We start from the raw sequence: 24,521 nt of genomic DNA, 5'->3' as shown, positions 1-24,521 counted from the left end.
TGGGAAGTTTACTATCATTTTGTATTGTACATTTTATTAGATCTTGCCACTGATAATATAACAAGCCAGATGTTTATCTGCCAGATAAAAAAGTTGTCTTTTCCTTCTGGGATAGATCAGAAAACATCTCAGGCCATCTCTTCCAGCACAGTGGAAGGACTTGATTACAGCTTGTTTCCTTTTCATTAAGCTCCAAATGTAACAACTGCATATAGCTTCAAAGATGTATATATAAAAGACTATCAGACTGTGGTTGAAGGATATTGTTGTCTTAAGAAGGTCTTTTAGGGAGAAAAAAGTGTATTTGATAGTTTATTATTTTTGAAGTTTTCAAAATTTATTAAATCAGTCAGAGGAAAAGAAATATCCTCTATATATCTGCTTGTACCACCATAAACTGATATGTGTATAGCAGAGATGTGCTGCTCTTCTTTAAATAAAGATGCATTACTCGTCCCTTTCATAAATCTTGGTGGGCTGCTTCTAGTGTTAACAGATGAAGTTATTCTGTCAGACCTAAAAAATGGGATTATGACTGAAAATCTATGCATTTCCTAATTTATGGTCTGCTGCCTGTTAGTTAAAAAAAAAAAGGCAAGGAAGAAAACCTTGTTGGAATGTTTCAAAAGGCTACCCCTCCCTCTTTCAGTCACATCACAGCAAAAGCAAGATTTCTCTTGTTTAGAGGTCATTTAGCTGAAGACAAAGGAAATGAAATGCATACAAGAAAAGCTTAGTTTGAGCTTATGACAAATGGAGGAGTGTCCAGTATTTTAAATAAGACTTTTTTTCCCTTCCTGGTGACTTTCTCAAAGGAGATGTATTAATGGCAAGCCATGTAGAGGAACTTTATGAGGATTTGGTGGAAGCCTGGAGTGCTTAGCAATTAATCATTTTGGAAAGGAGTTAAAAGTGCATCTCTCACAAGTCATTACTCATGCATGAATAAAATAAAATAAAAATTGGAGATGCCTTAACTTGGAGCCCATGCACAATAGATACATTAAGAAAAAGCCTTCTACAATTATCCTGTAAATACTGACCCTGCCTCTTTCTACTTCTGCACTCCAAGTTAGGTAAAAGAGAGAAAAGTGGCTTATCTGTTTGAGTTAAGAGGCTGAATCACATCACAAAGTATGTGCCATGGATTTTTTACTGAATTTTGATATCTTCTTTTGTGAAATGATAGCCACTCCATTTGTCAAACTCTAGACAACTTCTTTCTGAAAAAATATTAAAAGGTAGCAAGGAGAAGTAACTAAGCCAGAAACATTCACCTTTGAAGCTCTCGGTGAGAAAGAAGGTATCAGAAAGATGCTTTACAAATACCAGAAGGGCAGTATTTCAGCATGGCACAATCATGCCTGAGATCAGGTAATAGCATTTTAATAATGTTAGGGACAGAGTGCAATAGTGACCTTGTTATTTAATAGTCATGAAAGGGAAATTTCTGGGCCAAAATTCAAAGGAAAGCAAGAAAAATGTAAATGCCACACTACTGGCCTCTCATGAGAAGTCATCACTTGTATATGAACCATATATGGGCAATAGATTACAGCAAAGTTATATGCTTTCCCCTTCCCTTTTTCCCTTTTAAGAAAAAGGGATACAACTAGTGTTACAGTGCATACTGTTTAGTATTCCCTTAAACCATCGACTCTTTGGGAAATTTTTTTTCCCATCTCCTTTTTTCTATCATGAAAACATCTAGGGATCTTTATTGAAAGTCTTCAAACACTTCTATACCAGTGGAGAAGTCATGGTATTTCCTTGCTACTAAAGAGGATCTTTTCTCCACAGTTAACTACCAAGATTGTAATTCTGGACTAAATAAACCAGGCTCAGTTAAAGAGCCATTTTTTTAAAAGATTCATTAATTTATTTATTTTTAGATTTAAATATTAACTTCCACAAGATTTTGAGTTCCAAATTTTCTCTCCCTCTCGTTCCCCCCAACCCCAAGACAGCATGCATTCTGAATACCCTTTCCCCTGACCAACCCTCCTTCCTATCTCTACCCCTCTTCTCTATCCTAGGGCAGGATAGATTTCTATACCCCATTGCCTGTATATCTTGTTTTCCAGTTGCATGTGAAAACATTTTTTTAATATTTCTTTCTAAGATTTTGAGTGCCAAATTTTCTCCCTTTCTCCCTCCCCACTCAACCTCATCAAGAAGGCAAGCAACTCCACACAGGTTATACTTGTGTACTCATGCAAAACACTTCCATTGCAGTCACACTGTGGGAAAGTAACTATATTTCTTGAAGAGCCATTGTTTTAAAAAGTAAACATCTTCATATAACTTGCAATACTTCACTGGGGGATGGGAGGGAGGAAATAAGCATTTATAAAGCAATTATTATGAATGAGTCTCTGTGCTAAGTGCTTTACAAACATTATGTAATCATAATAGCACCTACCTCCCAGATATGTTAGAAAGATAAAATGAGATAATATTTGTAAAGTACTTAACATAATGCCTTATTCATAGTAAATGCTATGTAAATGCTTATTTCCTACCTCTAATTTGAGCCTTACAACAACTCTGGGAGGTAGGTACTGTTATTATTTCCATTTTATATTTGAGGAAACTGAGGCAAACAGTGTTAAGTGATTTGCTCAGAATCACATAGCAACTAGGTGTCTGAGGCTGAATTTGAACTCAGGTTCAGTTCTCTTTGTACTGTGCCACCTAGCTGTCTATAATGAATCCATGATTTCATTGCCATGTTTCTCTCTACTTTTGCAGATCAAAACTTCTCACCCCTGTAAGAACATCTTGTACACTTATTATCTCTTTCCATAATCTTTCCATGAATCCTCCACAGAGTATCCAGCCAATATTCTGGAGGCCTTCCTCTGGTTCCTTTGATATTTTGAGTATACCTATGCAACACATAGGATGGTCACTTTAAACTCATTCTCATCACACAATGATGCTTGAACCTTCTCAGGAACTGTCACATGTATCAATATCTGCAACAGATATGGTTTTTGTCAATGAATGACATTAAGAGAGATGCCTTACCATCTATTTACAGCTGCATCCTAAAGACTGCTACTGGTTCATTCCACCTGGCTTACAGCCAAAACTTTCTGACTATGTTGTTTCCCCTTATGAGAATGTTAGCTCCTAGAGAACTTGGACTGTCTTGATCCTTTATTTTTATCTCCAAAGCTTTGCACATAGAGAGCAATAGTAAACATTCTTCATTTTTTCACCCATCCATCCATCCATTCATCCATTTATTCATTCTTCTGATGCCCATATCTTTCTACCAATGTATTCAAGTTTTAGATTCTTGGCATTACTGTTCATTCTTAGAACTAGATATAAGGTAAATAGGCTATAATTAAGTCCTACTGTTCTGTGAGAGATACCTTGAATTGCTTTCTGAATTCCCATCCCATAGGTAAAAAAAGTAAGTAGTGTCTTTTGGCTCCTGGATAAAAGTCTGGTTCAATATACTACAAGCCATGGTGTCTAATGCAATGCAAAATATGAACTATATTAAGGCTTAGTTGTATCTCTTAATGATTCTTAATGGTAGTGATGATGGCATCCATGGTAATGGGCTGAAGCATATAGTCAATAATAATGTATTGCAAACTGTGTCTTTCCATCTTCCTTTGGGTCCCTTATAATTTTTCTTCTCATGAGAGGGTAATGCTCTATGATTCATAGATTTGCTATACTGCCAGGACAATGTTGGTGTTAAAAAAGATGGACTTTTGTAGCAGCAAGCAGCTCGAATTATCATAAGCACTTAGCAATTTTCTCAGATTATCTTATGCATATGGTATGATCCAGATGGAAATGAAAGCTCATGTACAGGAAGAGAAACAGTTGTAAAAGGCATAAAAAGGAGGTGTGGATATTATTTGATCTGCAGTGCTATGTTGGTAAAAAAAAATGTGTCTCTGAGAGCATTGAATAAAATTGATATTGAAATGTTTGAGTTCATTGTTTACAATCTGGGACTCTTCTCCCTGTTGAGGTTTCTTGATGTTGATTATTAAATAACTAGGACTATGATCATTAAACCAGAAGCAAAGCTGGGGAGTAATACAGATGCCATTAAATATAGAAGACCTTTTCATGAATCTCTGAGGGAGATGACACCCAGAAATAGAACAACTAGGGCAGGAAGAACAGTGCCTTTATCCAGGATGCTGACATGGGAGAAAGCAGTGTGCTTCCTTCTTAAAGCCCTTCTCCAGCCTGATAGCTCTGCACTCTGTAGTGGTGACTACCCCTAATTTTTTTTTGCCGCTCCTAAGGTTACATTTCAATGGCACTTCCGTTTTCGTCCCACCTTACCCCCACCATCACATCCCCAGCTACCTTCTTACTAGTTTCTTTTTCTTCCTGGACAATGAGTAGTTGGGGTTCATAACCAGGCTATGATATGGGTATATGGCATGAGGATAACCTGGGGTCTCACTCTTATTCCCAAATGAATTTTCTTCCAAGTGCTGGAACTCTTAGATAATGCCTTTTAAAATGCATGTAACATAATTAATTGATATCATTTTGCTTGCTTTCTCAGAGAGGTGCTGGAGAGGGAGAGAATTTGGAACTCAGTTTAAAAGGAAAAAAATGTTTAAAATAAAAAATGAAATGTAAAAATGCATATAACAATATTTGTCTTGATGACTGGTAAAAATTCTTTACCTTCAATATATTGAGGTAAAAGACATCAAATTCTCTTTATGGTTGTAAAGGTAGGACCTATAGGACTTCAAAACTGATTGGATGGGGGAGGGATAAATAGGTGAGCAAAGAGAAGAGAAACATTCAAGTAGTAAATTTGAGTGACTGAAGAGAACAATGGAGTCTTACAAAAAAATCAGGAAGTTGGGAGTAGAGGTGATGATCCAGTTTCTAGACTCAGAATAGATTACTAGAAGTAGCAAATCAGAAGGGAGGGAGGTTTCAGACAATGACAGTGGCTTAAAGTGAAAAAAGACAGTAAGAAAGAACCTCCCCTTTTGAAAAAAAATTATGAAATGTAAAAGTAATTCCCAAAGGATAATAGCCTATGTTGTTTAATGTAGAGGCAATTAGCCCTACATACCTCAATAACATCTAGCAATATCACTCTATTAGAGTGATAGCATTCATCACAATGATGTCAAATTGCTTAGAAATGGTTACATCATGTCAAATATAGTGTATTTACTCTGGCAAGGAAGTATATGATAAACATGTTTAAAAGTTTGATTCTTACAGAAAAAAAGTCTCAACCATCTAGAAATTAGAGGATTTCAGGAAGATGGCAGAATAGGTCAAAAAATTCCAAACTCTCCAGATTTCTCCCACAATCAAGATGGGGCAAACATAGAGTGGGTTTAAAAAAAAAAGAGTTGGGTCAGAATAGTGGTTCTCCTGAGACAACCAGATAAGATCTAAGAAAAATTCGAAGACTGAGGTTTGGTCCCTGTGAACACCTCCAGGATCTAGCCACTGCTCAGATTCTTAAAATGTAGCCATTGGCTCACTAATGTTCAGACTCCTTAAGAGTCTGCCTAATATGAAGGATGTTCTAATAAACAATTTGGCTGAAAGAAGGCTTCGGTCAAATTCTTTCGGACAGGATCCAAGCGTTGTGATTTTGGGGGCCCAGCACTTCTAAACCCTTAAACCTCATCATTTTGGTGGCCCAAATGGGGAAAATGCCTAACACCTAAGTTCTTCTCCAGCCAAGACTGGAAGGTATGTAAGCCTTTCCCCCACCTCCTCCTTTCTTGCTCTGCAGCTGGGGTTGCTCTCCAAGCACCAAGGCTTCGAGGTACTTTTTGGGCAGACAGTTATGAGGCTGTTTCGCACTCTGTCTGACACTCTCAGGCTCTTGGTCCATTGAGTCAGTTCCAGGCCATGAAACTGAGTACACTTTCCCCACATAGAGGACAAAGACAGATGTTACATCCAGAAATGTATGCCCGATAATGTCAGTTGTCTTGGCACTACAGAATTTGGGAAAACTGCATTTGCTTTTTGGTTCCCTGAGACTTACTTACTCCATTCCCTGTACACCTATGAATCCTACTTTATGGAAGTTACCCAGAAAAGTAAGAACAGCTAAAACTATCTTGGCAGATTCTGGATGTCATTATCATTAAAGAGTTTTGAAACTCCTCCTTACAACCCTGGTCACTCCTTTCTCCCACTCCTTTTCCTTGAAACTCTCATGGAAGAGTTTCACCATTTACCCCTCACCTTTGATTTTGCCTTCCCCCACCTGGGAAACAAAGAGGGGGGAGGGGCAGTAGCTACAGCATGGGGCCTACTAGCAATGGCCTTGGGCCCTGGTACAACCTTTGCCTGGTAGTTTCACCCAGGTTCAGCACATCCTGCTCAAGGTAATGAAGCTAGCCTCAGAACTTGGGTAAGAAAGCTCTTTTAAACCTGTAGTTTAACTATTAATGATGAGATGTTGATTCTCTTTGTAAAGTAATTTGGAAAGTGTATAAAAATCTCTGATGATTGGCTTTTTATACCAGGATAAATTTAAATTTGAGATGTAAATCCTGGAAAAGTTTTTTCCTGTGATTAGTGAGACTTGCTATGTGAGGTAGAAGCTCATATGATTTTATTTTGAGTCATCTGATGGATCATAATAATCCATTGATAAATCAATAATCCACCATCTGCTTTGTGATGCAAGCTACTCAGAAAATGTGATAGTGGTGAGAAGTCAGGATTGCGAAAAGCTGAGAGGACAATTTTAGCCTCAGTCTGACATGGGATCCTCCTCGCTCAGTCTCCCCATTATGTTCTTTTGAAACATAATGTCACCCACCTGGCTATTCCTGAGTCTGGCTATGACATGAATTTGATATTGCATGGTTGGAAAACTGAATTATCTGAATCCAAATAGAGCTAAGGGTGTTTTGTCCTCTCCTATTTGAGCCCTAAATCTAGTCCCTGCTTTATATCTGGGCCCTGTAGTCTTTTCTGTCAGATTTGCATCTTCCAGACTACAGGCTATTCACGTATAGTTGGTAGCAAACAGTGGGTACCAACCAATCTCCCGCCATCATTCCCCGGATGCAGCCTGTGCTTGCTTCCAGTCAACCTCTTTGGGACCCCCTAGAGGCAGGGACAGCTCTACACCCCTTGCCAGCAAAAAGCAGTTTCAGAAGCCAAGACCTTTACCCCATACCTCGGAGGAATTTGGGTCCCATTTGTTTGAGGGGGGGAATGATGAGTATGTGATCGAGACCGAAAAAAGGAAAAACCCTGGACTTTCCCACATGGCTAAAACTCTGGTGTTCACTTGAGGCTATAATCCCATCAACTGGCCTTTCTTTGTGGCTGTACCCAATCTCCCAAATCTCTCTTACACTTAACCTAGCTTACACCTCCCTACCCTTAATCCTATCTAGGCTCCTTTCTCCCTTGGCTACCTCTGGACTTCTATTACCTCATAGACTACTTGGCACACCTAGATCCCTCCCATAGTCTTTCTGTACATAACGTACATCTTGTCTCCATTAAGATGCTCAAATTCTTATAACCAACCAATGGCTCAGATTCTTATAATCTAGCTACTGCTGAGATTCTTAAAATCTAGCTAATAGCTCACTAATGTCCAGACTCTTTAAGAGTGTGCATAATCTTATGGATGTTCTAATAAACCTTATCTTTAGCTGAAAGAAAAAAAAAGAAAATTAGAATTAGGCAAGAGAAAGTCATTGAAGTTATAAGAGACCAAGAAATAATAAAACAAAATATGAAGACTGAAAAAATAGAAGAGAATGTAAAACATCTCATAGGAAAAACAACTGATCTAGAAAATAGATCAAGAAGAGAAAACATAAGACTATCTGAAAGCTATGATCAGAAAAAGAATCATGATAGAATAATATAATAAATAATTAAAGAAAATTGTCCTGAGCATTAAAATAAGAGGAGAAAGTAGAAATAGAAACAATCCATCTATCACTACCTGAAAGAGATCCTATGAGGAAGACCTATAGGAATATCATAGTCAAATTCCAAAACCCCAGCTGAAGAAGAAAATATTACAAGCAGCAAGAGAAAATAATTCAAATATGGCAGAGCTACAATAAGAATCACACAATACCTAGCAGTGCTGACACCAAAAGACCGCAGGTCTTAGAACACTATACATGAAAGAGGAAAAGAACTGGGATTCTGACTGAAAATAGCATACCCAGCAAAGTTAAGCATAATCCTAAATGGGAGAAGAAAAAAAGGATATTCAATGAATTGTCAGACTTTCAGGATTTTGTTGCAAAAAAAAAAAACTCAATAGAAAATTTGATATATAAGGTCCAAGAGAAATATAAGATACACATATCAAAGACTAATGAAAGGGACTCAATAAGGACAGACTGTTTCTTTTGTATATAAGGAAATATAAAATGTATGTGTAACATTACTATTAGTAATTGGGTAGTTGAAAAGACAGATTGAGGTAGACCTGAGTATGATGTGATACTAAAAAAATAACCACTTAGGAAAAGGTACAAAGAGTAATTGTGTTATACAAATGAGATGTGAGAGGAAGAACTGATACAGAAGAATTGGATGGGAGAGCAGGGCTGGATTCTCATTGGGAATGGATTAAAAAGGGTATAGGTATATATCTAGAAGGGTATAAAAGTATTCTAAATTCAGAAAGAAACAAAAAGCTAAGGGTATTGGGAGTATGGAGAGGATAAGGAAGGGATTTTTAGAGGGAATCCTACTCACATCAGATCTGTGTTAAAGGGAGAAGAATATATATAAATTTAGAAGGGAATAAAAGTCTTCTGAATTTATAAAGAAATGAGAGGATGAGGAAATAGGACAAGGGGGGAGGTATAGAAGGGCGTTTAGATTAATGGGAATAGGAGGATAAGGAAGAGATCTTTAGAGGAGGCTAGGTTAAGTAATAAGAGCACAAGGTAGTGGGTGGAAGTAAAGTAGAGGAATCAGGAGGGAAAGGAAATAAGAGATACATACAAATATAAAGATCAGGAGTAGAATTTCATAGGAAAAAAAGCAGGGATAGCAATCATGATCTTAGACAAAGTTAAAGTTGAAATAGATTTAATCAAAAGAGGGAAACTACACTAAATGTCAGTCATATTAAGCAATATTGTTTAAGACTGTTTAAAATAATTAGACAGTATATAAGGTTGGAATATTGCCATGGTGCAGAAAGTGACAAGTTGGTGTACTTAGAAAAATAAAAAGGCTCGGACTTCTGAATGAAGAGGTTCTCCACCCTCAGAAAAACAGAGGACAAACAAGTATAGAATGGTCTTATATAGATGCATATGAACTTGTATGTCTATATGTGAGTATGATTATAGATATCTAAGTATATGTATATGTGTGCATATGCATATATACATTTATGTGTATATGTTTATATATGGGTGTGCACATATGTATATGTATGTATATGTGTGTGTATGTGGGTATACACACTTAATTGTCACTTTCTTGGTGGAGGGTTGGAAGGAAGGTGGTAAAAAACCAAAAAGTAAAAAATACACACCAGAGAACAAAACTTATAAGGAAACAAAGAAAAAATGGACATCTCTGAACACAATGGGTAGTATTTATTATATTGGCTTTCTTGAAATGGAAATTCATTGCTGTATATTTTGAATCCTTTCTTACATTCTGCTGTGTACATGGCAAAGATTTTTTTTCTTTTCTTATTTAGTATTCAAGTTTTAGCATTTAAATATAAAATTAATTTTAAAAATTATAATTAAGAATCCATTCAAAAATTAAGTTTCTTAAACTGGAGGGTCTCTGAATTATGTGTTTGTGTGTATGTGTGTGTGTGTGTGTGTGTGTGTGTGTGTGTGTAAAGATAGATATATAGATTCAGATAAAGGAGAGATACAGATAGAGATACTGAAAGATACAAAAAGAAGAGATAGACATTATAACAGATAAAGGAGATAAAGATAGAGATGATATGTAATATGTATACATATATGTGTGTACATATTTCTATGTATATGTGTGTATATTTCTATAAACTGTACCTATATATTATGAATATATTTTGGTGTATATAATAAGCATTCATACAAACATTTATATGTAAGTTTATTAATATTTTCCATATAGGTATATATGTTTTTGTGCTTATGTATATTTCAATATAATTTGCTTCCTTTGAAATTCTATGTTTTTATTTTATTTTAGGCATATAAAAGCATTATTCTGAGAAGGGCTCCAGAGGTTTCACCAAACTGTGAGAAGAGCCCTTGACAAACACAAAAAGGTTAAAACGCCCTAAACAAAAATAGCTCATTCACTAAAGGTTTTGGATAACCAAAATATCCCTCCCTTGTGTATATGTGCATTATATAGACATGAATAATAATAAAGTTCATGGCTAAAATGGATGAATAAGTTATCTTCAATAAATGATTTATAGATTGTGCCTCTATTGTTATTGCCATTCTTAACCTACTGATTTATTCCTCCACTATCTCATCCCAGTATAGAGGTGACCCTTGGTTCTCGTGGGCTATATCAACTGAGCCCAAGCTCTGATAGGTCATGCCAAACTGTAAAAACTTCAAGTCTGGGCCCTGATATCTGAAGCCCTCCTTAGCTAAGTTCAGACCGTCATCACCAGGTTAGTCACAGGGTGATAAACTCTGGAGCCTCAGGAAGTCCCAAACACAGCTTGTGAAGTTGTACAAGAGTCTCCATAGACAGAGAGAATAACCATATTGATAAAAGTACAAGTTCTTGATGTTTTAAAGAAGTAATAATGGTTGATATCCCCAGGAAGAGTCATTAACACATGTACTATGAGTGATGAATTGCTTCTATTTACTCTTTTGTTCTCAAAGCTAATTAAAAAACATCCTTTAGGTATTCCCTGATGAAAGACAGCAGCTGTCAGTTAAATAAACAAACCTCTTCTTTGAACACACAAATATTAACCCAGGTAGTACCACTATAAACACAGGCAAAAATGTATTGATTTTTCTGACAGACATTAGCTGGCTCATTGACTTATGTAAATTGATATATGCAGGTATCAAAGAGAAGCCTAAAGCAATTGGAGTAACTGAAACCAGATGGAGTTTGACTTTTTCAGAGTGGGTTTTCAATGAAAGGAAGAACAAAAGTGATGAAAACCAAGTAGAGGGCAAATGTAATGTGTGGATAGTGGAAAGAGTACTTCTTTGGGTAAAACAGAAAACAGATGAAGTTGATTGTAAAAGGAGGTAGCCAGAGATAAGTAAGCCTAGAAAAAGGTCAGCAGAAATTCTTATAATTTCTGATCAGCCTAAATTTGATTTAAGTGGGAACTGAGTAATGCTGCAGGGTTCAGAGAAGGGACAAAAAATATAATATCATCCATATATAGTAAGTTAATCGAATCACTGCTACTTGCAAAGAATCAGAATTGGTACTGAATGGGTCCTAGCACCTGTATGTGAAGTGTTTACAATATAATACTGAGTGGCTTACAACTACCAACTTAACCCCCAAATTTAACAAGGTGAAATTTAATAATGGTGAGCCCAGAGGAGAAAGTAATGGTCACACAGTAATTCATGGGGAACATGAGGAACAGCCAAGGGCAGGTGTCATGGACAACACCCCCTCTCTAAAGAAGAAGGAAGGAAACATTTGTTAAGCATCTCCTCTGAACCAGGCATTTTATAAAGATTTTCTAATTTGATCCCCATAGTAATTCTAAAAGGTAGCTGTTGTTATTATCTTCACTTTACAGTTAGGGAAACTGAGGCAGAGTTTAAGTGATCTGTCACTTAAGTAACTAAGTGTCTGAATCTGCATTTTAATGCAGGTCAACCTGACTCCAGGAACAGTGCTCTATTTAGTGGGCCACCAGCTGTCTCTGGCAGGTTGCCTTTGGCAATCTGATGAAACTTAGCCCCTTTCTCAGAATAATATTCTAAATATTTAAAAGAAATGCTAAATTTCTGTTGGAAGACAGTGAAAATTAAAATGTAATTTTTTTCACTCAAATTCACAGATTCCCTAGGGAATTCATGGAACTCCAGATTCAGAATCCCTGGCCTAGAGGTTTTAATAGACGAGAAATTCAATATAGGTTAACTACAAGACATGCCACTCCAAAAGGTAATGTAATAGAAACATTAGCTTTATAAGTAGAAACAGAGTAACAAGAATGAGAGAGTGCTGAGTTCCCTGCTGAGCACTACATTTTAGGAAGGACATTGACAATGCAGACAGTGTCTAGGGGAAGTTGATCAGCAAAACTGTGCCATACAAAATCTGGTTATGGTCACACAACTAAAGCAAGGACATCTTTCTTTAAGTATTTGAGGGCTGTCATGAAGAAGAGAGAATACCATTATTCTTAGTCCCAAATGGCAAATCTGGAAGCAATAAGGCAATAAACAGGGATTAAGAACCTACTAGGTATTAGGCTCTATGTTAAGCACTTGGAATACAAGGAAAGATAAATATTCAAAGACAATATACAAAAGGAAGCAGAAGGTGGGGAGGAGTAATACCCTGGACAGGGGGCATGATGAAGAAGTCCAGAGGAAAGCAGTGAGATGGGAAATGGAGAGATGATGGACCTGGGCTTCCTGCTTAAATGAAGATTCTGGGGAGCAAAGTTCTTTGCCCTCTCCAATCACAGGGTAGTAGATGACTTGGATGAACCTTTGCTTTAAGAAAATCATTTTGGAGGCTGAATGAAAGATGGACTAGAGTCAGAGAAAGAACTGTGGCAAGTAGACAAACCAACAAGCCACTGCAATAGTCTAGGAGTGAGGAGATGGGGGCCTGCACCAGGATTATGGCAGTAGACAAGGAGAGAAGGGGGAATATTTGAGAGATGTGACCAAAGTAAAATTGACATAACTTGACAATATGTTGGTTGTGGGCAGGGAGAGATAGTGAAGAGTTGAGGATAACACCTCAGTTTTGAGTCTAGGGGGACCAGGAGGACGGCAATGCTCCTCAACAGTAATATGAAAGTTTGGAAGGGAGGAGGTCTAGGAGGAAAACATAATGCATTCAGTTTTGAGCTTCAAGATGCCTAATAAGCAGATGGATTTGCAAGACTAGAGGTCAGCAGAGAGGTTAAGACCAGATAAGTAGCTTTGAGAATAATGATCATTGATTCCATGGGAGCCAAGGAGTTCACCAAGTGAAATAGTAAAGAGAGAGAAGAGAAAAGAAGAGGACCCAAGGCAGATTAGGATCTGGTTTAGGATCTAAGGTAGAAAGTGTTCAAATCCAGGCCCTGATGTCTGATAACTAGTGCAACTAAATTCAAAGAGGCTCATTACCAGGGTGGTCACAGGGTGATAAGCATGCAACCTACCACTTATTTCTTATCAGATAGCTTTTTCAAGCATTATTCAGCATGTCCCAAAAGTCTTTGTGCAGTGTTAAACTATTAAGGCTTAAAACTGCACAAAGATTTTTGGGATATCCTGTATATTATCCAAGAGGTTTTTTTTTTACTTTTTCTCAACACATCAAGGAATAATGAGGGACAAATAAATAAGTGTGAGATCCAGGTTTCTGGAACTAGTCAGGGAAATGAAGATGACACTCATTGCTACTGGTACTTGAGAATTTGAATGATCTGTTAAAGGCAGGGAGGAAAGGGAAAGGTTAGAGAATGATTTGATGGAATAAATGGGCATAAACACAACTTATGCTTGTTCAGTGCTAATGCCATTATCTGATTTGCATTTAATAATGTATTAATTCTTGCTACATTTCTTGTAAGGTAGAATTATAACACTATTTTGCAGCATTTATAATTTACTCTTAGATTTTTTCTGAGCACTGTAGTTCTTTTACATTAGTGATTTCTCCCAACTGCTCTGTGAGATGAGTCTTTCCTCTCACTACCCCTAGTGTATATTTATGTGGGTCACTGACAAGGAGGTAGGTGAAAAAGAGAAATGAGACAGTAGACTGAGTCAGGAGACAGATGCTAGTGTCCACTCTGTCACTGAGCAGCTATATTGGCATCAAGCAAGTCACTTACTGCTGTTGATCTGTTTTCTCAACTACAAAATGAGGGAGTCTGACTAGATAGATTCCAAGAGAAAAGCACTGATTAAGCACTTACTATATGCTAAGCAGTACAGGACACAAATGGAAAATGGAAGGAAGGAAGGAAGGAAGGAAGGAAGGAAGGAAGGAAGGAAGGAAGGAAGGAAGGAAGGAAGGAAGGAAGGAAGGAAGGAAGGAAGGACTTATTAAGTATCTATGATGTGCTGGACACTATGCTTTTTACACAGTGTCTGGTAGATACTAGACTCTACATAAGTGCTTATTTCCTTCCCATCCTCTTTTTTGAAGACTTTGAAGTCTACATGGCCTCCAAAGTTTTGCCACCCCTTTCTAGTTCTACCCTAGTCCAGTTTCAACTGGACAAATATTTTCAGATTTTCAAGAAAGTAAATGTCTTTCAGGTGTTCCAAAGTGGTGTTACACTATATCTGATATGGCATTATTCACCCTGAGGTTGGCCATGAAGTTCATCAAGCGGACATAAAGAACCCAAAGGAGTCTGTGTGCAGTTTTTGTCCTGTTAAAAGCTCCCTCGGAAATGGAGAAAAGTCACCTTCCTATAGAAACATATTCTGCAGATGGTGGCAGAGAAGCACCAAAGTCTTCTTGGAATCATTTTTTTTTTACAAGCTCTATCAAGAAGGAGTTGACTGAGTTCAGATTCTTTACCTCTCTGTCCCCTTAGTGAATCAACTTTACACATATTAGTGGGGATGCTTTTGTTAATATAGGATGTGAGCATAATGTTCTCACCAAATAATTTCTAATTATCTAATTTGGCTTCTATCCCACAAACATCTAGTTCCCAACTTCCAGACATCTCAGTGATAGATTTCTGCCTCTTAATTTTCTTCTCCTTTTTGGTCTGATTTATCAAAAATTCTGTGAAAGTTTCATCCCCACGTGTTGAGGCCCTTGCAAATGGGTACGTGTGTCAGCAGGTTTTAGGGTGTGCAAGTGCAATAGCAGCAGATGCTAAAGTGGGGTGATGGTCAGGTTGGGTGCTAGGTCACAGTGACAACAAAGATAGCAACCAGACTTCAGGGCAGGAATTGATTGTGGGAAGCAATGGCAACACCTAACCATAGCTAGAAGTGCCTTTTTTCATTTTTAAAAAAGAGATAATAATAACTGTAATATCTATTTGCAAGGATCAGATACAACCTCAAATGCAAAGCCCTTTGTAAACTTTAAAATGCTATATTTCACTTAGGAAGATGTGCTAATGGTTCTCTTGACCTATAGCTATGCTAACCAAACCAAGACAATTGTCAAATTTTTTACTTTCCTTTTAGCCATCTACCGGTAAGCCAGGGCTAGCCCACCCAAATGAACCATCTTATCATCCACCCTCCTATTGCTGCTCCCACCTCTTCTCTATCTAAATAGCAATACTCCAGAAGTAGCAACAGACCCCAGCCTCCAGAATCCATCCACACCTTGAGGGAGTTAATCCACTCAGCTCTGGCACCAGGCCTTGAGAATGTGCTGTCCTTATTCGTGAGTGAACAAGTGAAATCCACACCTAACTCACTATATTAGCTGGTCCCCAGATCAGGGGACCTATCGACCCAGAAGCAGGTATCTTGTTATCTGCCCTGCAGATAACACCCTCCTCCCCACTAAAGGAAATGCCTGTCCAGATCCTAGAGGTAGAGCACCAGAGACCGAGCTTCTCCACCATGGTGCAGTGAATCCACCTCTTTTAGAATCATAATCAAATCTATCTTTAGTGGAAAGAACAGTCAATCTACTATATCCTGTGGCTCACTCTAATTAGAATCCCTGAACATCTCCAAATCAAAGCTTTCACTCCTGGAAACCACCAGCTTAGGTGTAATTTATTCCTCTGTTAGATTGTAAGATTCTTAAAGGCAGCAACTGCCTCACTTTTATCTTTGCTGTTTATCTCTGTTGTTCTTCAGTTATTTCAGTAATGTCCAAATCTTTGGGATCCCATTTTGGGGGTTTCCTTGGCAAAGATACTGGAGTAGTTTGCCTTATCCTTCTCCAGCTCATTTTTTTTTCAGATGAGGATTAGGTGATTTGCCCAGAGTCACACAGCTAGTAATTATCTGGATTTGAAGTTATGAAGATGAGTCTTCCTAACTTTAGGCTTGGCTTTCTATTGACTGCACCATCTAGCTGTCCCCTTTCTATCTCTAGATCCTATCATGCTGCCTGGTGCATTACATGTACTTAATGGGTTTTTTTTTTCATTTATTTGTATGTACACAAATAAGTATATTTAAACTATATTTAGAGTAAATACACTGTAATTATAGGTGGAGGAAAAGAGAGTTACCTACGTTGAGGGAAAAGAATCAAGAAAGCCTTCCTATAGGAAATGGCATCTGAACTAGGCCTAGAAGATTTGAATTCTACAGATTAAAAATAAGGAGGGGGAACAATGTAGTCATGGGGAACAGCCTTAGCACAGGTATAGAACAGGAAATGGAATGACCTATTTGAAGAATAGCAAGAAAACCTGTTTGGCATAGAATATGTAAGGGGTCTTGCATGACCACACTGTACATTACCACTCTTCAAGCAATGGATGGAGATAGATGACCAAAGTCTTTAAATACCAGACAGAAGAGTTTCTGTTTTATCCTGGAGATAATAGAGAGGCATTGAATCTTATGAGACAGGTAAATGACTTGGTCATATTTATGGTTTAGGAATATTTCAACACATATTTGTGGGGTAAATTAGAGAAGGTAGGAAGACCAGTTAGAAGGCTATTGAAATTATCCAGGGGTGAGGCAATGAAGGGCTAAATTAGTATGGTGGTTGTGAGAGTGGAGAAATGGAGACAGAGAGGGGAGATGCTATAGAAGTAGAATCAACAAAACTTGGCAATTGTCCTAAATGATTGATAGAATGAAGAAGAAGGACTCTGAAGGGGAAAATCTGGGTGACTGGAAAGATGGTGATGTAGTGCCCAGAAATGGAAAAATTTGGCAGAGGTATATTGGAGGAATGAAGAAAAGTCTTCCTGGTTCCAAGCCCATTGCTTTATCCACTGCACCCCCTAGATGCCTTATCCCTATTTCACAGAAAAGGAAACTGAAGGTGACAAAAGATAAGATGTGACTTGAGCAAGGTCACACAGCTTTATGTATCTGAGACCAGGTTTGAACTTGGATTTTCCTGACTCTAGGTCCAGTGCTCTAGTTACTGTGATACCTAGCTGCCTCATTGGCAATAAGATCCTTACTAACCAGGGAGACAAGAGTTTCAACTGAGTACTGGAGTCAGAAGACAGATTGAAAGTAACATAGAAGTGAATAAGAGGTGGAGAAGTGGGGAAAATAAGCATAGAAAGTGGTTTTTTTTCCCACTATGAATTTGGCAGCAAAGATAATTTGAGAGAATGAGGATGAAGGGGAGATTTTTTTTAAAAATTTTTTTCATATTGAAGACCTAGCCAGCTTAAGTTGTGTGACTTCTTCCAGTAACATTCTAAAGTTCTGGAGCAAAAACAGATAAGGGGTGGGAGGGGTTGGGAACTGGAAGTAATAAGTGGTGAAAGGACAAGGCACAAAGAATCATTGGTAGAGGACATCATACATTTACACTGATTGAGTGAAAATATCAAAGGAGAAAAAATTGAGGATAGAAAGGATGTCAGACCACTGTAGGAAATCAAGGAGTGGAGGCAGTGAGTGAAAGATGAAATGAAGAAGGATAATAAGTTTAGGAGGAGGGAAGAACAGGGATAAATATAAATAAGGCTAGGAAGTGATAGAGAAACAGGGATTTCAGAGTTCTGGCTTGTGAATGTACAATAAATCTGTTTCCTCCATTACACTAGGAGAGCAATGATTGTCTTTTACCTTTCTTTTTAACTCCAGTGCTTAGCACAGTGCCTCCCATAGAGTAGGTGCTTAATAAATGTTTACTGAGAGTAAGGGTATAATCATTCTTTTTGAGAAGCTGAGCTAAAATGAAGGTACAATTCAGTGGAATTTTTATAAACTGGAAAGCAAAGTGGTTTGAAGATCCATCAACAATGTATCTGAAAGTGGCCAAGAGGAACAAGGAGTCAACCTATGTGAAAAATGATTATTAGATATCAGTTATTGGAGAGGTCCAGGTTTTTTTCCTTCCTAGATCCTCATTCTTTACTAGGCCAAGCCAGTATCAGAAGGACGTTGCATATAATGAGATTGGATTAATTTTCTCTTGAATCTCCTTCAGACCTCACCCAAGTGGGGAAGCTCATTGTGTTCTACTCAGGTTTCCATGGGGATACATTTAAGGAGTGATTTGGAAGTAAATGACATAATCAAAGTCACATTCCACCCCCCTAACCCTTCAGTCATCATTTACTTCTCATAATATTCATTCTCTCATTACTTGTTAACCAGTTGGAGTCAATTGCTACCCTCAGGAGCATTCAGTCTTCCAAAGGCATGTAAGTGTTGAGTGGGTTCAATAAAGAGTCTTTGGTATTCAAGAGTGTCACTGACTCATTTTATTAATTATTGCTAGCATGATTGATAAAATGATTAATTACCCAGAAGCTGCATCATTTGAGCTTTTTATATGTCACGCCTACTTGTCCTCCTGGTCCAGTGTCTTAGGTGACATGAGAGAAGGCACACCAAGTACTTGGAAAGGCAGCCAGTTACAATCATAAGGCCTTTCATTTAAAAAATAAAAAAAATAAAAATAATAAGGCCTTTCATTTATGTCAGAGTTGATGTATTTCAACACACTTTTACACACCGCACCCTATGATGAAATTGGTCCTCTTTGAAAATGAAAGACGCACAACATTGCGTACCCTTTTATCCCCCCAGCAACCCAGGGAGATTGGTAGGATATCCCACTTTACAGATGAGGAAACGGAGTCCCAGAACCCAGAAATGCGTTGGGTTGTTCTGATTTTTAGTAACAGAACTAATATTACAAATCAGGTCTCCTGATGCCCAGAGGCACATTCTTTCCTGAAAAATTCACTGTATTTTCCTAGAAACAAAATAGACTCAGTTCCATACCATTCAGAGGGCTAGAACCATGTTTTGTGCTTTGAAATCTAAATTAGGCCAGATGTGCCTTTAACAAACAGAGAAAGAGGATCATTTCTAGTAAACATGTCTAGGTATTCATCATAATATTTTTATAGCATCTATCATCATCAAAACAAAAGGAAACAAGCAATATTTGGAATTCTTTTTTAAAAGAAAATGCCCAAAACAAAGAACCACATTATATAAGTAGCACATTTATTTAGGTATTATTTTCTCTAAATGCAAACATTGCAGGGTGGGGGAGAGGAGGAAGGAGGGAGCGTTGATATAAGCAAAATTTTACAACACATGGAACCCTGGGGGAAGGAGACAAACCAGGTGATAAAATAGTAGTAACATATGTTTCTCAAGCTCAGGATTCTTTTGCATAGTGAAAATGTTTTGTTAGAACAAAACAAACTTTGGGAGAAAATCACATAGCCTGAAGTACTGGGCGCACTTTTCTTTCCAAAGGAGGAAAAAAAAAATCATCAAAAACATTTCAATAAATATTTAGCCAACCTTCTGCCTGCTTATTTTAATTTTCCAAACACCATAGAATATGGCCCATCACCATGGGGAGATATGTCTAATCACTTACAAAACATTAAAAGTGTTTTCCCTCTTCCATATTCAATTTTGTGCTTGTGCTTGAAAGGAAAAAAACTCTCCTGACTCTACCTCTTCCCTCCTAGTCTTTTCTGCAGAAGATCAGCAGAAGATTTCCATCAGCTGTATGTTTTTGTTGTACAACCATCCAAAACTATTAAAAGGTAAATGACAAAAAGGTCTAGTTCAAGACACGGGAAATATTTTACATTTATCACCTAACCATATAGGTAACAAGCAGAATTGTTTGAAGGACTTAATATAGAGTTATTTCTAGCATAAAAGTAGTAATGGCTGGTACAAATATCTCTATCATTTACACAGCTGTGCTATCCTGCCCTAAAAGTAAGTAAGCCAACATGTGATTGCTTCCACCAACACCCATCTCCATGAAAGGCTGTTTTTTAAGCCCCAATGATTTTTTTTTCACTTGAAAAAGTATTTTCCTATTCCCAGAACAATTAGTAGGCATATCATCATCTGGTGAAATTGGAATTATAAAATTTGGAGAGTCTAATCAGGCAGAGTTGAGGGGAGGGGAGAGAGAGAGAGAGAGAGAGAGAGAGAGAGAGAGAGAGAGAGAGAGAGAGAGCACAAAGGGGGAGAATAAAGGGAGCTAAGGCACAATAGATAGAGGGAGTCTGTATGTAGAAGGACAGAGAGCCAGGAGATAACAGAATAGCTAAGAGAAGACAAAGTTTATAGAGATGAAAAAAGAGAGAGATAAAATATAATAATGGAGGTAGAGATCTAAATGGAAAATATACCATTGTCCTTTCTTTTTAAAGATAATACTGATTTAAAATATCTCCATTGTAGGGTTTGCTCCTATCAGAAGTCTTGATGTGTGAACTTTATGTGATGGAGAAGATTTTCAAGTATATTTGAGGAATCAAATATTAATGCTGTTATCTAATCCGGCTCATAGAACTGCTAGATCATAAATCCTACCCATCCCTCAAGACCTAGGTAGCTCAGGTCTTTATATCCTCCATTAAGCCTTTTCTGAATACTACTACCCACCCACACTGCTTCCTTCTCTGACTCCTGAAGCACATACCATTTACTGCGTATTGGATACCTAGCTTTATTCTGCCTTGAATTTTCCACTCACTATTTCATGGGTGACTTCTGGCCCTCCCTAATCAGAATGTAAGCTCCATCAAGGCAAGGACTATATCAGTGAGGTTAATGAGGAAGAGCAGTCACCTAAGAAACATCTATTATCCCAGTTCCAGAGAACTACGCACTCCATTCACTGACAAAAGGGTGATGGACACAAGATGTTAAATGAGATGAATATTTTTGGACATAATCATTATGAAAATTTGCTTTGCTTGACTATACATATTCCTTACAAAGGATTTCCTTTTTCTTTTCCAATGAAGGAGATAGAAAGGAGAGAGTACAAATTTTTTGTGAATTGAAAAAAAAAATTTGAAACATTTAATTAGCATTGCCATGTGCAAGGTATAGTGCAAAGTGCTATGGAGAAAAAGAAAGACAAAAGCAGTCTCTTCCCACAAGGTGCTCACATTCTAATAAGAAAAACAGCATGTAAATAATCAGATGCATGATATCCAGAGTAAATGAAAGGACATCTCAAAGGCAGAAGCACTAGCAGTGGGGAAACCAGAAAACTCCTCCTGGAGAAAATGGGATTTGGCCTGGGTTTTGAAGAAGTCAAGGAAACTAACAAGTGTAACTGAGGGGAGCTTAGGTCAGCATTCCAGAAATGGGGTCATTGTGTAAAGACTTGGAGACAGATTATGATTGTGGGATATATTGAAAAGAATGATGTATAAGAAGACTAATAAGTAAGGAAGTGGACATGTTACCAATATATTTAAATGTCAAATAAGATCTACAGGAGACAAGAGATAGAGGGTTGCATTCAAGGAACAAGTAGAACACTGTAAACTGGATCATAGATTGCGGGGGGGGGGGGGAGAATGACCAAAATTTAAGAAGAGTTAAAAAGGATAGACGAGGCCAAGTTGTAATGAGAACTAAATGTCAAATAGGAATTTATATATGATCTTAGAGGTAAGAGAGAACATTGGAGTTGATTAAAAGAGGATAAATAAAGGACACGGTCAGATCTACTCTTCAGGAAAATCATGTTTGTGGTTGAGTTAAGGATAACTCTCCCCACTCCTGGGTTAGACAGAACAATTAAAAGATTAGTGACATTGTCTAGGCAAGAAGCAATAAGGGCCGGATGCAGAAATGATAAGATTTGTCAACAAATTAGAAATATGGGATGAAGGAAGGTGAAAGTCAAGGATGACACTGACCTTGTGAGCCTGGGTAGCTGGGAGAATAAGGCTGAACTAAACAGCAATAAGGAAAATTTTGGGATAAAACAAAAAGAGCTTTGCTTTTAACACATTCAATTTAAAATATTCATAGGACATCCATTTCAAGATGTCCAAAAGAGAGCTGGTGGTATGAGGCTAAACCTTAGGAGAGAGAATAGAAATGGATTCATAAATCTAAAGATCCTCTGCATAGGAATAATAATTGAATTCACGAGGTCTGATGAGCCCACCAAATTAGATAGTACAGAGAGAAAGAGGGCCTAGAGCAGGGCCTTGGAGGACACCATTGGTCATTGAGCATGACCTAAAAAAGTATCAGAAAAAAAAAAAGACTAAGAATGAGCAGGCAGACAGATAGGTGAACTAATTAATAGCAGAGTAATTAAAAAAACTAGGAAAGAGAGAGTATCCAGCAGGATATTAATTTTGTCAAATACTGCAGAAAGGTTAAAAAGAATGCAGATGGAAATAAGGTCATTAAGTGTGGCAATTAAGAGAACATTGGTAACTTTGAAGAGAGTAGTTTCAGTTGAATGATGAGGTCATAAACCAGCTTGCAGAGTGTTTAGAGCAATGCAATGAGAAGGTTGGAGAGACAGCAATTATGCCACAGGTTCTGCAAATAATGGGAAAGAAAATCAATTAGCTATGAATAGAATGACTGCCTTGCTGCAGTGAAAACCCAGTGTAGATTAAATTCAAACAGTTCATTTCATTATTTTTCTTGCTCTCTTCATTATGTGAACAGAATTAAAAGTAGATGGTGAGAGTAATCTATGTTTGAAGTGTAGTAAAGTGATAGGACAAGAGGCCAAGGGATTCAAGAGTAGAGGATATTATTGAGTTAAACTGACTCATGAATGCATTGATAGAGGGAATGAATGAATTACCCAGTGCAGAGGTAATGACATGCAATAGAAGCAACTAGGTGACATGGTGGATAGAGTACTGAACCTATAATTAGGAAGATCTGAGTTCAAATTAATCCTTAGACAATTACTAGCTTTACGACCCTGGACAAGTCACTTGACCTCTATCTGACTCCTTTTCCTCATCTATAAAATGGGAATAACAACAGAACCTACATTCCAGGGTTGTGAGGATCAAATAAGATGATATTTGCAAAGTGTTTTACAAACTTTAAACTGATATGTATTGTTAATATCATCATGATAACCAAGGTGTGCAGGAAAAAAATGTCATAGTATGAATGAATAACAGGGTTAAGGGATATAAAGCAGATAGAAGGGCAGATCAATAAAAGATTATGATCACAGAAGGAAATTTAGAGCTCATAAACATGAAAGCTGAAAATCAGTGGGTAATTACAAGAACAAGGGAAAAATCCTGGAATAGCTGAGTGAACAGAAAGATGGGGTGCAGCAGTCTTGTAGCCCAGGAAGCTTGGGAGACTAATGGGAAAGGCCCCTCTCTGGGGGAAGGGGAGCAGTACAGGACAGGAAGCATCCCAGCAATCCAGCAGCAAGCCCAACTTCAGCAAACCACAGGGAGATCCTGAGCCCCAAGGTGGTGGAACAAGCAAGCGCCAACACCAAGACCTTCCAAGTGCCTCAGCAGAGGGAGGGAAACCTGTAAATACCAGCTTGGAAAACTACCATGTGTGCCAGTGTTCTCCACCAACTGAATCTCCTGGTGTTTCAGCACAGCTTCAGGCTGCCAGACATTCTCCAGTAGCTAAATATTCTAGTGCTTTAAAGAAGCCTAGATGAGCTGGACCCCAGAGGCAAAACTCCCCACCCACACCCCAAGAGCTCCAGTGCTGTTTACCTCAACTCAGCACCAGGTAAGCTGCCAACACCTAAGCTTCCAGTCCCAGCACCTGAGATCTCAGCACATAAAGTCAGTGAGGGTCCCAGCACAAGGAGCTTGAGTCAGTTCCCCCTGTGGTCCAGCAGGACAGCTCAAATTTAAAAGCCAGGAAATAGGCAAACACCATGAGCAGAAGGCAGAAATGGGCAGTGACCATAGATTTTTATTATGTGAACAGGGAAGATAAGACACAAATGCAGAAGACAACAACATTGTCAATATACTCACATCTGAAATCTCAAAGGGGTATATGAACAAGTCTCAAGCCCAAAAGTCCTTCTTAGAAGAACTGAAGAAGGTTTTTAAAAGTCAAATAAGATAACTAGAAGAAAAATTGGGAAAGGAAATAAGAGGTATGCAAGAGAGAATCAATAGCTTGGAAAAAGGACAAAAATTGATTGTAGAAAACAAGTCCTAAAAAACAATACAATTTGCCAAATGGGAAAAAATTACACTGAAGAAGTCAACTCTTGGGGCAGCTAGGTGGCGAAGTGGATAGAGCACCAGCCCTGGATTCAGGAGGACCTGAATTCAAATCCGGCATCAGACACATAACACTTATTAGCTGTATGACCCTGGGCAAGTCACTTAACCCCATTGCCTAGGCAAAAATTGAAAATTAAAAAAATTAAAAAAAAAAATAAATCAACTCTTAAAAAGTAGAATTGGTCAAATGGAAAAAGAGGCACAAAAACTCACTGAACAGAAGAAA

This window comes from Phascolarctos cinereus, unplaced genomic scaffold (assembly GCF_003287225.1).
Source record: "Phascolarctos cinereus isolate Bilbo 61053 unplaced genomic scaffold, phaCin_HiC Scaffold_9;HRSCAF=440, whole genome shotgun sequence".
NCBI classification, from domain to species: domain Eukaryota; kingdom Metazoa; phylum Chordata; class Mammalia; order Diprotodontia; family Phascolarctidae; genus Phascolarctos; species Phascolarctos cinereus.
Note: the sequence above shows the minus strand (reverse complement) of the source record.